Here is a 13,270-nt window from a genome sequence, read left to right as displayed (position 1 = left end):
CATAAATCAACATGGGAAAAAGAGGTAACAGTGATGAACATACTAATACTATCAGCACAAACAACAATCAAGTCGACAACTGGGACAACAGACCAAATCAATTTCACAACAGTGAGCCAATCCAAATAAATATAAGCAGAGAGGTTATATGTGTAAATAGTAAATAGGTCCATAGACACTCCACAAAATAATTGACGATAGGGATAAGTAGCAAGATGGGAAATAGAAAATCCAAAATAAGGATGTATTACTATACAATACATAATCAAACATTACTATGAGAGGATATATATAGTCAACAAAGACTAACGCAATTATCTGGTCATAAATATGATTGGGGATGAGATATGTAGAGGACCCTAGGATAAGAAAAAATACAAAACTAATCCAACTCAGTGATGGAGAATGTGGATTCAACACAATAGAAGTTGACACATACAGAGTTGCAGAACTTAAATACATCATGAGCCAAAATCTAAACACTTTATTGATAAGTGAATACCTCAAGGTACTTATCTCGAGGTGCAAACTATAGATACGTCCCATTGAATGACCATAACAGAGGCCATATCGAGATTTCTCCATGGAAGAAAAATGGAATGCTAATTATGATGCTAGCTATGTCAGAGCACATTCCACCTTTAGGGAATGGAAATGGAGATATCTACTGAGGGAAGAGGAGTTAACAATCACAATTGGAAAATGTTTCCACTCAGCAAATAAAAGATGAAGAGAGAATCAATCTAAATGTGGGTAAGAGTATGAAGAAAGAATACTAAAAATACTTTTGGGGTAGACTTGGGAAATATTGAACAACCCAATTTTTGGAGATGTTAATGATATCAATACTTGGGCATGATAAAATCAAAATCATAGTTAAGAACATTCAGATCAAGTCAATATCGCATAGTATGAAGAACAATCACTAGAAGCTATAGTGACCAGTTAATCTGTTTACTGAGAAATAAAATAGATTGAGAAATGATAATAACCTTTGTTCCATGAATATGATTTTAACCATAGGGAAGGTAAATTATTTTGCACTTTAAATGGCCCTAATTCCAATGCCGCACCATAGCCAATGGATGAGCAGTCGGGCCATGCAAGGGTTAAAAAAGTCCCAAATTAATTGTCAATATTAGAATGGCCTCCAAAAACTTTCCCTAAATCATCCATTGTGTCTAGTAGCAGAGAATAAGACAGTGGCGAGCCAAATGAGCAATGTTCTCTTTTTTTTTCTTATATCCCGTTAGCGTCACAATTATGACATCATCGAGCTATAATTGGAAAAAAAAATCCAAAAACACATTACATTTGCCTGCCATTGCAAATTGACATCACAAATTAACCCCTAATGTATTAGTCTTATATGAATTATATGGCCTGTTATACTTGACCTATATTGCCTTGAAATCAAAATTATCAGATATTAAACCTAAATCCCATTCTTATGAGATCCTTCTCAAATTCTTTGAAACCCTATTTATGGAAGCAATTACTTAATTCCTTGAATTAAAAGCAACAATAAATTGACATACAACCTATCTAAGCTAAATGAAATTGCACGAACTTTGCCCACTCAATCCCAAAGTAGCAAACATATGAAGTAGAGCTAGTTTATTCTTTCTCCCTATCTAAGATTAGTTTATTCTTCTTCTTGCTCTTGCTTGTTGGCCAAGGCAGTTTCTTTTCATTTAGTTTAACAAAAAATTATTCTAAATTTAAAATAGCCAAAACACCCCTAATTTGATGGTCCCACAAGTAAATTTAGCTTCTAGGAAAATCAATTTCCCCTATAAATGCAATGAGTGGGTTCATGCTCTTCAATTTATTTCTTTGTTTAGATCTACTCGAAACAATTAAAATTTACTGCACTACAATGGCTCACAAGGGAGAATCCTTAGAAGCATAAGATCAATTCTCTGCATCTTTTTCATTTTCTACCTTTGCTTGGCTAGGTATTTCCATGGATTGTTTTTGTTGGTAATAGGAAAGGAACTAAAAGGGATTTTTAGCACATTATCAACTGGTTATGGATGAAGCCATTAATGACGATAACTTAGTGGTTTGCCTTCACCCAAAAACTATGGAAAATTTGTAATTGTTCCATGGTGATACAATTCTTATTAAGGTATTTTTATGGGCTCTTTCCCCTTTGTGAGGTTAGGGTATTTGTGTTTTTGATTAGGCACTTAGGTTTTTTTTTTTTTGGTTTTTTTTTTTAATGTTGCATTTTGATCTCTCATTAGCATTGTATTGTAGGGAAAGAAAAGGAAGGATATGATTTGTATTGCCTTGGCTAATGAGACTTGCAAAGAACCTAAGATTGGAATGAACAAGGTCATTCTATCAAATCTGGGGGTTCATTTGGGAGATGTGATTTCTATTCACCAATGCCCTAATGTTAAGTATGGTAAGCACATGCATATTCTTCCCATTGATGATACCATTGAGAATACAAATGAATATTGAATGAAAATTCTATCATATCTTGAGTTATTCCTGAGTTTATATTAGTAATGTATTAATTTCAAAGAATATTAATACCATTGTGTAATTTTCAGAATACAAATGGATCTTGAATGACAATTTTGTCATATCTTGAGTTATTCTTGGGTTTATATCAATAATGTATTAGTTTCAAAGATTATTAATACTATTGTAAAATGTTGAGAATACAAATGGATCTTGAATGATAATTATGTCATATCTTGAGTTATTCCTGAGTTTATATCAATAATGTATTGTTAGTTTCAAAGAATATTAATACAAGGAGGAAATTCTGCAATATCTGTTTCTCTAAATTTTGTCTCTAAATTCTGCTATAGGGGATAGATTTGGAGAAAAGAGTGTGAGTGAAGGGATTTAGAATTATAATACCAAATAACCAATCATTTCCACCCCTAAGGTGTGATAGCCCTCATTTTTGCTTTGCCAATGTTTGAAAATTTTAAGGTAAGAGGGCCTTGATTTGTGTTATGTAGTAAAGATGATAAATTGTGACCTAGTGATCAGTACTACAAACTGCTTGAAATGTTTGTTTGCTTAGTCATGTTGTCAAAGAAGATAAGAGTGACTAAGTTAGTGACTTTTTGATGCCATCAACTTAGAAGAAAATTCAATTGATTGCACTGTTGCAGTGATAAGAGGAAAGTGATTGAAACAAGTCACAACATGGCAAAACTAGCTAAAAGGTACTTGTTCACATGGTTGTGTAGTTAATAAATGTAATACATGATCAAACCACAACTATGCAATGTAGTCAGATTGAAAGCAAAATATAAAGGGTTGTGCAGTCATGATGTTAAAGAAATAGTAGTAAAGATAAACCATGAAGTGGTGAATGAGTTAAAAGAGCATAAAATATCCTTTGCTCACATGGTCATGAAGTAAAACTATTATCAGATAAGCCAAGTTATGAACTGATGAAGTCTTAAAGTTAAACTGTATATAGTAACTTGATCACATAGTCATAGGAATAAAAACATAAAACTAAGAAAGGTGTGCAAAGGTGCAATTTCTAGATTGCTAGGGGTATTCACACTGTCACAAACAGTAAGTGTAAATGTTAATAAAATGAGGTGACTATGTGGTTAAGGTTAAAGAGAGGTCAAATATTTAAGGTGCCCAGTCTCATAGTTAACAACCAAAAATGTTAGATAGACTGCCAAGTGATGAAAAGGGTTTGAATCTATGGTTGTCTAGTCACCAGTGTTTCAGTGCTAAGGTAGAAAGTGACTGTAGAATGACAAACAAGGGATTCACTGAGTTGTGAGGATGGTTTTAATGCAAAAATTACTATTAAGGAGCCTCACTATGCCTTAAAAGTGATGTCCCATCAAAAGTGCATAAAAAGTTAGGAAACACTGGTAGTACAAGTAGATTTTGGCACTTTTACAGAAATAGAGATTTTGTCATGCACATTGATATAAATAGACATAAATTCTTTTCTTACTCTGTTGTGTGTTTTCTCTATTAATAGGTTGGTTTAATAGTATTCTAAGTTACAGTCTTTTGCACAATCTAGAGATAGAACTATGGGCACTAAGAAATTTCTAGAATTTGCAGATATTTGCAGAGCTTTTAGATGTTTGATATTGATAGATTTTTTTTTGTAGGAATTTGATTGTGGAATCATGGCACAAGAAGAAGGCAAGATAATAGCTTATATTGACATGGAAGAGTGTTCTCAAGCTATTGAACAAGAAAAAACAAAGTTGGTAACCCTGTATGTAGAGTAGTGGGTATATTTCCTTCTATGGTCTTCCCATGTTCAAACCTTGAATGCACATGTTTTTAGATATGCATACCCTTTCTATAGAGATTCCATTATACTTGATATGAATGGAAATGAGCTTTTATGGTATTTCTATCAAAATAGGTTTACAAAATCACCAATATGCAACCTGTAGATTAGGAATGTCGTAAAATTGATAATGCCAGAAGGAATAGTGGATTTTGATCTGATAAGGGCATTAATCAAATCCTACAATCCAACCACCAAAGCTTTCCATAGGAAGGATATGAGTATCCTATGGATACTAGATAGGGACACTTTCATTGAGGTCTTTGACCTAGGAAGACTTGTGACAAAGGCAATTGAAAAGGAGAAGATGAATGAAACATTCAAAAATTATAATAGTTTCTTTACTAGAAGAGTCAAGAAGAGGCACATTCCCAACTCAAAGCTAGAGAAGTGTGAGACACCAAAAAAGGTATGAGACCTGATGCTACTTGAGTTTTTTCACAAATATTTTAGGTACACTATTTTTGGGATAAATAAGATGATAGGAATTGATGGCACAAATAGTGACCTAGGCTATATATATCATTTCTTTGGATATTTAGGATCCAAATCATAATGTTGGGTATGGTTTTGTGGAGTATATCATCAATAGGATGCATGATGAAATTATTGCAGCTCAGAATGGAGAACTTGGGAACTTTATATTCTTCCATTACTTATTTTTGATGCACATCATTTTGTACAAGAATATAGGGCATATTAATTTGGACATCATTGAAGCCATTGAAGAGAATGGAGAGAAATTGCCTATGTAGATGTGGACTCACTTTTGGCAAAGGTTTTATCCATATACCAATGCTATTACTTTTTACAATGATTTTATTTTTCCTATTACAAACATGTTAGTAGATATCATTGAAAGAGTACCTAGAGGGGTAAGGATGTGCTAATAAAACCATCTACTTGTCCAAATGGAGGCAGGGTACTAAGTCATGATTGGGGTAATTTGTTTCTCTTTGAAATTTTTTTAATTATAAGGGCTTTTGGTGTCCACGCCCCCCTCATGTATTACCAAAATATATCCCTAAAAGGTTAGGCTAATTACAATTCTTTTGGCAATTTTTGATGATGAATAAGGAATATTTAGGTCCTACTATTAAGAAAGGCTCTTTAGTAGCAACAAATACAAAGGTAGATGATTTTATAATAGGAGATGTTATAAAAGAGATAGATCAGTACATGGGAGAGTTCAAGCTTCCCTCTACCTCTGTTAGGACCTATGATCCAAATGATTTGGTGAGGCATGCTCTTAAATAGATGAGAAAGTACACCCTTCCTAGAAGAAAATTAAATTGGGAAGAGGACTGCATAATGAACTGTTTAGAAATAGAGCTTTTTAGGTATAGAAACCAAAGATGGAGTAAGATAATGAGAATTGAAGAAGCCATGAAGGAAAATAATCTATCATTTTAGGGTTTCTACCATGAGACAACATACCTAGACAGATATAATAGGTGCCTTGACAATTTTGATCAAATAATGGCACAGGTGCTTGCTAAAATTAGAGACAAGGTAGATCCTTAATCCACTCAATAGGAGGATGTCATTAACATTGAGGTTGATAATGATCAGCTAGAAATTTCCTCATGGACACAAGGGAAGAAGAAATAGAAAATGATTGAGATCCCTGACAAGGTCAAAGAAAAAGCACTTCAAATTTTTCCTAAGGGATCCAATTTTTTTGACACCATAAGATACAATTTCTTGTTGAAGCAAGTAGGGGAGAATGAGAAGAACCCAAATTAAACCGAATTACAGATTCAGATGCTAGATGAGTGAATCATTCAAGCTTAAGAGTTTATGAAGGATGACGAATTCATCAAGTCAGATGAATTCAAGATATTCTTATACACAGTAAAGAAAAGTGAGCTTACCTTACAACTAAAACTAGGAGATTCCCCTAAGAAGACCACAGACCTAGTACAAAGGTTGTAGGAATATGATCCTAGCATCAAGGTCCTAATAGTAGAAGAAACCAAAGAGCTTGTAACAAGAAGTGGGATGCTTCTCTTTCCAAGATGGGAGCTAAGTTCATCTTTCATGCAAGACCAAATTAGAAGATATGATAAGTCAGTTTCTTTTGAAGGAATCAATATTGCTAGTGAGTTGTAGGTGTCTAGATTCAACATTAATAGTAAGACAATAGCTGTATGGAGCATGGATCCTAAGGGAAATAAGCTAACTCTCATGGAGATAAAAGATTCCCCCCAAGGCAATGTAATATGTTGGAATTTCACTACTATATCTAGTGATCAAATCCATAATCTATAGAACACAACATCATTGATGGGGAAGAGAAAAATGGATATGCTAGAAGAATAGGTGTATCAAACATACATCATATCCATTGATGCTAGGAAAAAGTATGAGGAATAACTAAAGAGGACTTATGTCCTAGAATAGAGGCTGGCTACCTTAGAAGAAAAGAGAAGAAGCCTAGAACTATTGTAAGGCCCATTACAAAGGTGAGAGACTAGGAAGCCCAAATAGAAGTTGATGCAACAAATGTAGAAAAAAGTTAGTAGATTGATATAGATGAATGGGATGGTACCAAGGAGGTAGAGATCAAGTCAATTAAGTGTTTGATGATGGACAAGATAGGTGCCTTATAAATTGTATCACAAAATGTGCATAGAAGCTACATTTCTCTACAAGGAGCTGAATTCAAATGCTCAAAATCATTAGCCCTTCTATCCCCTTTATTCACAACATGGGGACCATATACACAATTCTTTGATAGGATGGTTCACATATTACCCCAAAAGAAGGAATTGCCCAAGGTAGTAATTATTAATGCAAGAAAGATGATTAATAGGGTGAAATAATTGCACACGTTTTCCTTAGGAAAAATATTATTAATACAAGGTAAGATGAAGATAATTTCCATGGGGATTCCAAATTTTATTCCTACTATTCTAGATGCTAATGGTGTTATAAAGGAATGGTAGGAGTGGTCTTCCTCTTTTGAGGACATTTTGAGACATCCACAACTTTTTCCCTATTGCAATGATGAGATAGATGTAATAATTGTCTACAGCATGATTGAATTTCTATTTAGAATTGAGTCAAACATGAGCAAAGTTACTAGAAAATTTAATAACTGGTACTAAATGTAATAAATACCTTAATGTGTTGGATGTAGTTAGGGATACCACAGTGCTAGATGTGGCTATTGATATTGCCATTTAGGAAGTCATTGCTGATATAAAGGCTATACCATCTATTGACAATGACTAGGTAATGTAGGAATACAATTAAAGGTAGAGGAAATAAGAGAAAGGAAAATAAAGCAATAGGAGCATGAAGACTAACATAATTTGCAAGGATACCTACTAAAAGTACCACCTACCAATTTTGTAACTGCAACCAAGTTTTTGATTAAGTAAAAAGAATGTTTGTTATGTAACATAAGTTTTTGACATCTATCCTCCCATCTGAAGCTTGTTGAAATCGTCTATATGAGGACTTTTAGGATGTAGAGTGAGGGTATGAAGTCTATACAATTTAGTTCTTTTTCTATTGACAGTTGTTCCAAATTTTGTCAACCATATGTTGTATTCAACTTTGTAAATCTAAGTATATAGTGAATATTGAATGATTCGGTTATAGAACCTTATTGAGGGAACTTCCAAATTGAATTTTCTAAGAATTTTCCTCAAGGAAAAATGAAACCAAAATTAAGAAGCTCAAGAACAAAGCACAATATGGACCAAATGATGTATGATCATAATAACAATATGAGACTAAATTGATATACATGTACACTAGAAGTGCATGTATATAAAGGCCTCTAGAATGACTAGGAGTTAGCAAAATGATAAGCCTCACAACTAAGCACATGTCCACCAAGAGTGGATTATCCTCCATTGAGCACAAGAGTTTGTGTGATGATGAGAGGATAAGCTTACGTAGGTGTATCACATAAAAAGATGTTGTAGACACCATGTGCTTAAATGAGTTGCTAACTCTTGTGTTGTCAACAAGAGAACTCATATGATTATTCATACTCCTAGGTGTCTATATGATAAATAATAAAATAATGCATTAATTTAAGTAAACTTAAATAAAGTGTAAAGATTATTAATTAATTATTTACACTAATATTTAGGGGAATGCACTTAAGCTTACAAAAGCTAAGATGAAAATGCATGATGGGTCCTGACTACTAGGCCATGTTAGGTACTCATGTACAAATGCAATGTTGTACATACAATGCAATGCAATGAAATGCAACCTCTCTAAAAATGGAGAAAGAGGGAAAACCTCATATGAAAAACCCTCCCCCAAAAAGAGAGATAAATATAATAAAGAAGAGACGATTCATGTGACCCCCTTGGTGAAAAATCTTGCACCCCCAAGAGATCTCACAAATGAAGATACTTGACCTTAGTGAAGGGCTTGGTGAAGATGTCGGCAATTTGCTACTTTGTAGGAAAATACTACAATGCAATGACCTGCTCATGAATCAACTCTTTGATGTAGTGCATATGAACCTCAACATATTTGGTTTGTTGATGTTGCACTAGATGTTTAGAGATTTCAACGACATTCTAATTATCACAATGTATGATTGTAGATGTATGTCAAAACCAAACTCCTTTAGAATTGGTTGTAACCAAATAGCTTTTGTAGCCACATTGATAGCTCCTTAATACTCAACCTTAGTCAATGAAAGAGCAATAGAATTCTTCTTTTTACTTTGCCAACAAATGGGGCCGGAACCAAGATGAAACGTATATCCTAAAGTGCACTTGAAAGAATCAATATCTCCTACATAGTTTGAGTCTGTATAACCCACTAACTATAATCCAATACTAGCTACATAGCATATCCCATATGTATGTGTACCCTGGATATAATCTAGGATGCATATGGATGCCTTCCAATTAAGTTCACGTGGCTCTTGCATGAAGTGAGAAACCATGCCAAGTGCAAAGGATATGTCAGGGCGTGTATGTGTCAAGTAGATGAGACTTCCAACCAGCTATCTATACAAAGTAGCATCAACAAGTAGAGTGGAACACTTTTCTTCTAACTTAACAAATAAAAGGAATGGAGTAGATGTAGCCTTGTAGTCATTCATGCAAAATTGAGCAAGTAGATCAAGAGTGTACTTGGCTTGTGATAATGTGATCCCTAATGAAGAGTGATGTATCCCAATACCAAAGAAATAATGAAGTAGACCCAAGTTTTTCATTGAAAATCTATCCTATAAAGTAGCCTTGACACTATCAATAATGGATGTTGTACTCCCTTTAATGATCAAGTCATCAACATAAAGCACAAGTAACAAGTGAGGATCATTCCGCTAAAGAATGTAGACATTCAGATCAAAATGACATCTGGTGAACCCTACTAAGAGAAGGAAAGAATCCATCTTGGCATACCAAGCTCTTGGAGCTTGTTTTAGTCCATAGTTAGACTTTTTCAATTTGCAAACCAAGGTAGAATCCTAAATGAACCTTTGTGGCTACTCTATATAAATCTCCTCATGAAGATCACCATTTAAGAATGCACTTTTCACATCCATCTGATGAACAACCCACCTCTGAGTTGCTGCTGTAGCTAGTGTTAAATGAATGGAGTTCATTTTTGCAACTAGTGCAAAGGTCTCAGTGTAGTCAATGCGAGGTGCCTAAGAGAAACCTTTTGCAACAAGTCTAGCCTTATGCTTATCAACACTTCCATCCACTACAAACTTGGTCGAATAGATCCACTTACACTGAACCAATTTTCTTCCCTTAGGAAGAGAGACTAACTCCCATGGATAATTTCTCATAGCTAGTATATTCTTCCTCCATGGCTCTATCCCATTTTGGAATACCTAAAGCTTCTTTGAATGATTGTGGATTGGAAACAACTACAATATAAGCATGAGGGAGTGAGTTGTGTTGTGATCTTGCCCTCCTAGTATCTGAAGGATTCCCTACCAATGGTCCTGTTGCATCCAATGTCTACTGAGCCCATTTAGGTCTAGTGGAATATGATGTAGAAGGGATATCCTCAACCTCATCTAGCTGATGCTTGTGTTTGGGTCATGAATGAAAATCTTCCAAGTCACTATTATCACTATCACTCTCTTCAATGGAGGAAGGAGGAGTTGGAGAAGTAAAGTTGGGATAAATTTCTTCAAAGTGTACACTCCTCTCATAGAATATGTCATATGTCTCTGGATCCATTAACTTGTAGGCTTTATGTGAGTTCACATAACCAAAAAAGATGCAAGGCTTTGAGGTTCAAATGCCTTGCATTTCTGTGGAGGTATTCATGCCCATGCTAGACAATCAAAGACTCTAGGGTGCTTTATAGAAGGTTTCCTTCCAGCCTAAGCTTCAAAAGGAGTTACACCATCCAAAGCTTTATGAGGAATCCTATTCTAGATGTAGTTGACACAATTCATTACTTCAACTCAAAATACTTGATCAAGAGACTTGTGTAGTAGCATGCAAGTGGTCATTTCCTTGAGGGGTCTATTTTTCCTTTTGGCAACACCATTATGTTGAATATCGAAGGTCAATTCCCTCCTGAGTACAAAAGTCTATAAGTCATGAGTTCACATACTCCCCTCCATTGTCTGTTCAAAGGACTTTGATGACTTTCTCTAACTTCTTTTCTACTTGAGCCTTGAAGTTGAGAAATTCTTCAAACACTTCAGTCTTATGAGCCATGAAGAATAGTGAGACTTTCCAAATGATGGCACTGGAAATGGGCCTGCCACATCACTATGAAAAAGTTCAAGAACACATTGTGCTCTCCAAGAATTCCCCTTGTCAAACATTTTTTGGATGCTTCTCAAGTGTGCAACCTGAACAAACACCATCTAAAACCTAGACTTAAGGTAGACCATGAACCATGTTCTTGCTGCTAAGTTGTTGAAGATACCAATAGTTGAGATGTCCAAACCTCTCATGCCATAGTTTTCTTTCTATATTTGAATGCATTAACAAGGCTTGTGCATTATATTTACGCACAAAGGAAGATAAAGTCTAAAGCCTTGAATTAGCTTCACCTATTGCAACCATAGAATCATCCTTGATGCTTTTCACTACCACTAAATCTGGAAGAAATTCAACCTTGTTTCCACCTCCATAGTGAGTGATTTGGTAGATTGAAAGAAGGTTGGAGGTAAGATTAGGAACATAGAGTACATCCTTGAACACTCCATTTTCCATCTTAACTTCACCTTTTCCTTCAACTTCCACTTTAGTATCATCTCCTACAAAGATATGAGGTACCTCTAATGCGTCATGGAAGAAAAATCTCTCTTTGAAACACCTATTTGATTTGTGGCACTTGAGTCAATAATCCATTACAATTTTTGTGACTAAAGCTTGCCCTTTGCTCTTAGAATCTGAAGATAAAGACCCCTTTTCCTTATAAGTATTAGGCAATAGAACATTGTGTTTCTTCATGATGTTTTTCAATTCATCAATCTACTTGTGATAACATTGATGTTCATTATGACTAGTTCTTTTACAATAGGCACACTTCTTCTTTTCCTAATTATTGTCCCCCTTTCTGTTGGTATTAGGAGAAGACTTGCCTTGTTGTTGTTGATTTGATGTTGGATTTTTTGTGTTCCCTTGTTTGTTATTTTTTACTTCTTCTTTTTTCTATTTCCTTTGTTTGAACTTTCACTAGCTAAATTTTTAGAACTCTTATTGTTAGCCACCAATGCCTTAAACTTTGAAGACTTTAGAATCCCCATTATTATCAACTTAGCTTGTTCATCCTCTAACAATTGAGCATAATCATCAAAAGTTATTTTCTTATAGGAAGCCCCTAAGGTAGTCTCTGTGGTGTTCAAAGAAGGGACAAATGTGGAGTATTCAGATGACAGCTTATTGTGAATGAGATAAATCAACTTGTCATCCTTAATAGGACTACCACAATTATTAAGTTTTGTTCTTAAATCATTCACCTTAATGATAAGATCCTAGATAGAATCAAAGCTCTTAGGATCTAGGGAGACAAGGTCATCTTCATTCTTGTAGACATCCTCCTCAGTCACTTTCCCATATTGGTTTTTAAGAGCATCCCAAGTTTCTTTGGATGTATTATATTTAATGACTTGATAGAGGATCTTGTCATCAACCCCCTAACCTAATGATTCCTAGGGATTTCCTATCTATTGTTTCCCAAGCATTAATATCACTTTGAGATACTTGATCACCTATTGGTTTAGGAAAAGAACCCTTTACATATTGAGAAACTTCTTTATTCATCAATTCACACCATTTTTTAACTGATCATGTGGTATAGTTATGTGGTATTAATTTTGGAATCTTAAGATTTCCCATAATGAATAGAAAGAAAGATAACAACAAGAAAAGCAGAACACAACACCAAGAGACACCCCCCATTTTCACTCAATCAAAAAACCCCCACCCCAAATGAATGATTGTGACACTTTATACTTGGTGTGACTATAATAGCCACTTACCAATTTTGGCCTTAGTGGATTTTTTTTTTTTTTTTTGACAACCTCCTCTTGGAGTTCAAATTTGGTACTAAGCACTATAGCTTAGATGTACAACAATTTTGAAGTTTGATCAAAGCAATACAATGCAAAAAAGAGCCTATTTCTAAAAGTGGCATTTCTATTGAGACAAGCCTATAATCTAATTGCAAATCTAGAAAGTAGACAAAAATTATGTACTTAAAAAAAAAAAAATCTAAAAATGTGTCTGGATGAGCCCGTATGGAGCATTTGAAGTTGCAAAATGCAAGATTGGATAGGTATAGTCACCAAAAACTAAATTTTATAACAAATTTGTACACCAAAACTAGAAAATAATAGCACCACTGAAAAATTCAGGTAATTCTAACCAAAATTTTAAAAAAGCACTTCATTTGGAGTCCAAACAATTGAGATATGGCCTATCAAAGTTGGATTGTCATATCAAAACTACATGTGGTAAGGGATTTTCTCAGCCAAACACTGTGTTAAAATTGACATCCAAA

The sequence above is a fragment of the Cupressus sempervirens genome, chromosome 3 (assembly GCF_028749045.1).
Source record: "Cupressus sempervirens isolate cs-2001-9-10 chromosome 3, ASM2874904v1, whole genome shotgun sequence".
NCBI classification, from domain to species: domain Eukaryota; kingdom Viridiplantae; phylum Streptophyta; class Pinopsida; order Cupressales; family Cupressaceae; genus Cupressus; species Cupressus sempervirens.
The sequence above is the reverse complement of the archived record's forward strand: the minus strand, read 5'-3'. Positions refer to the sequence as shown.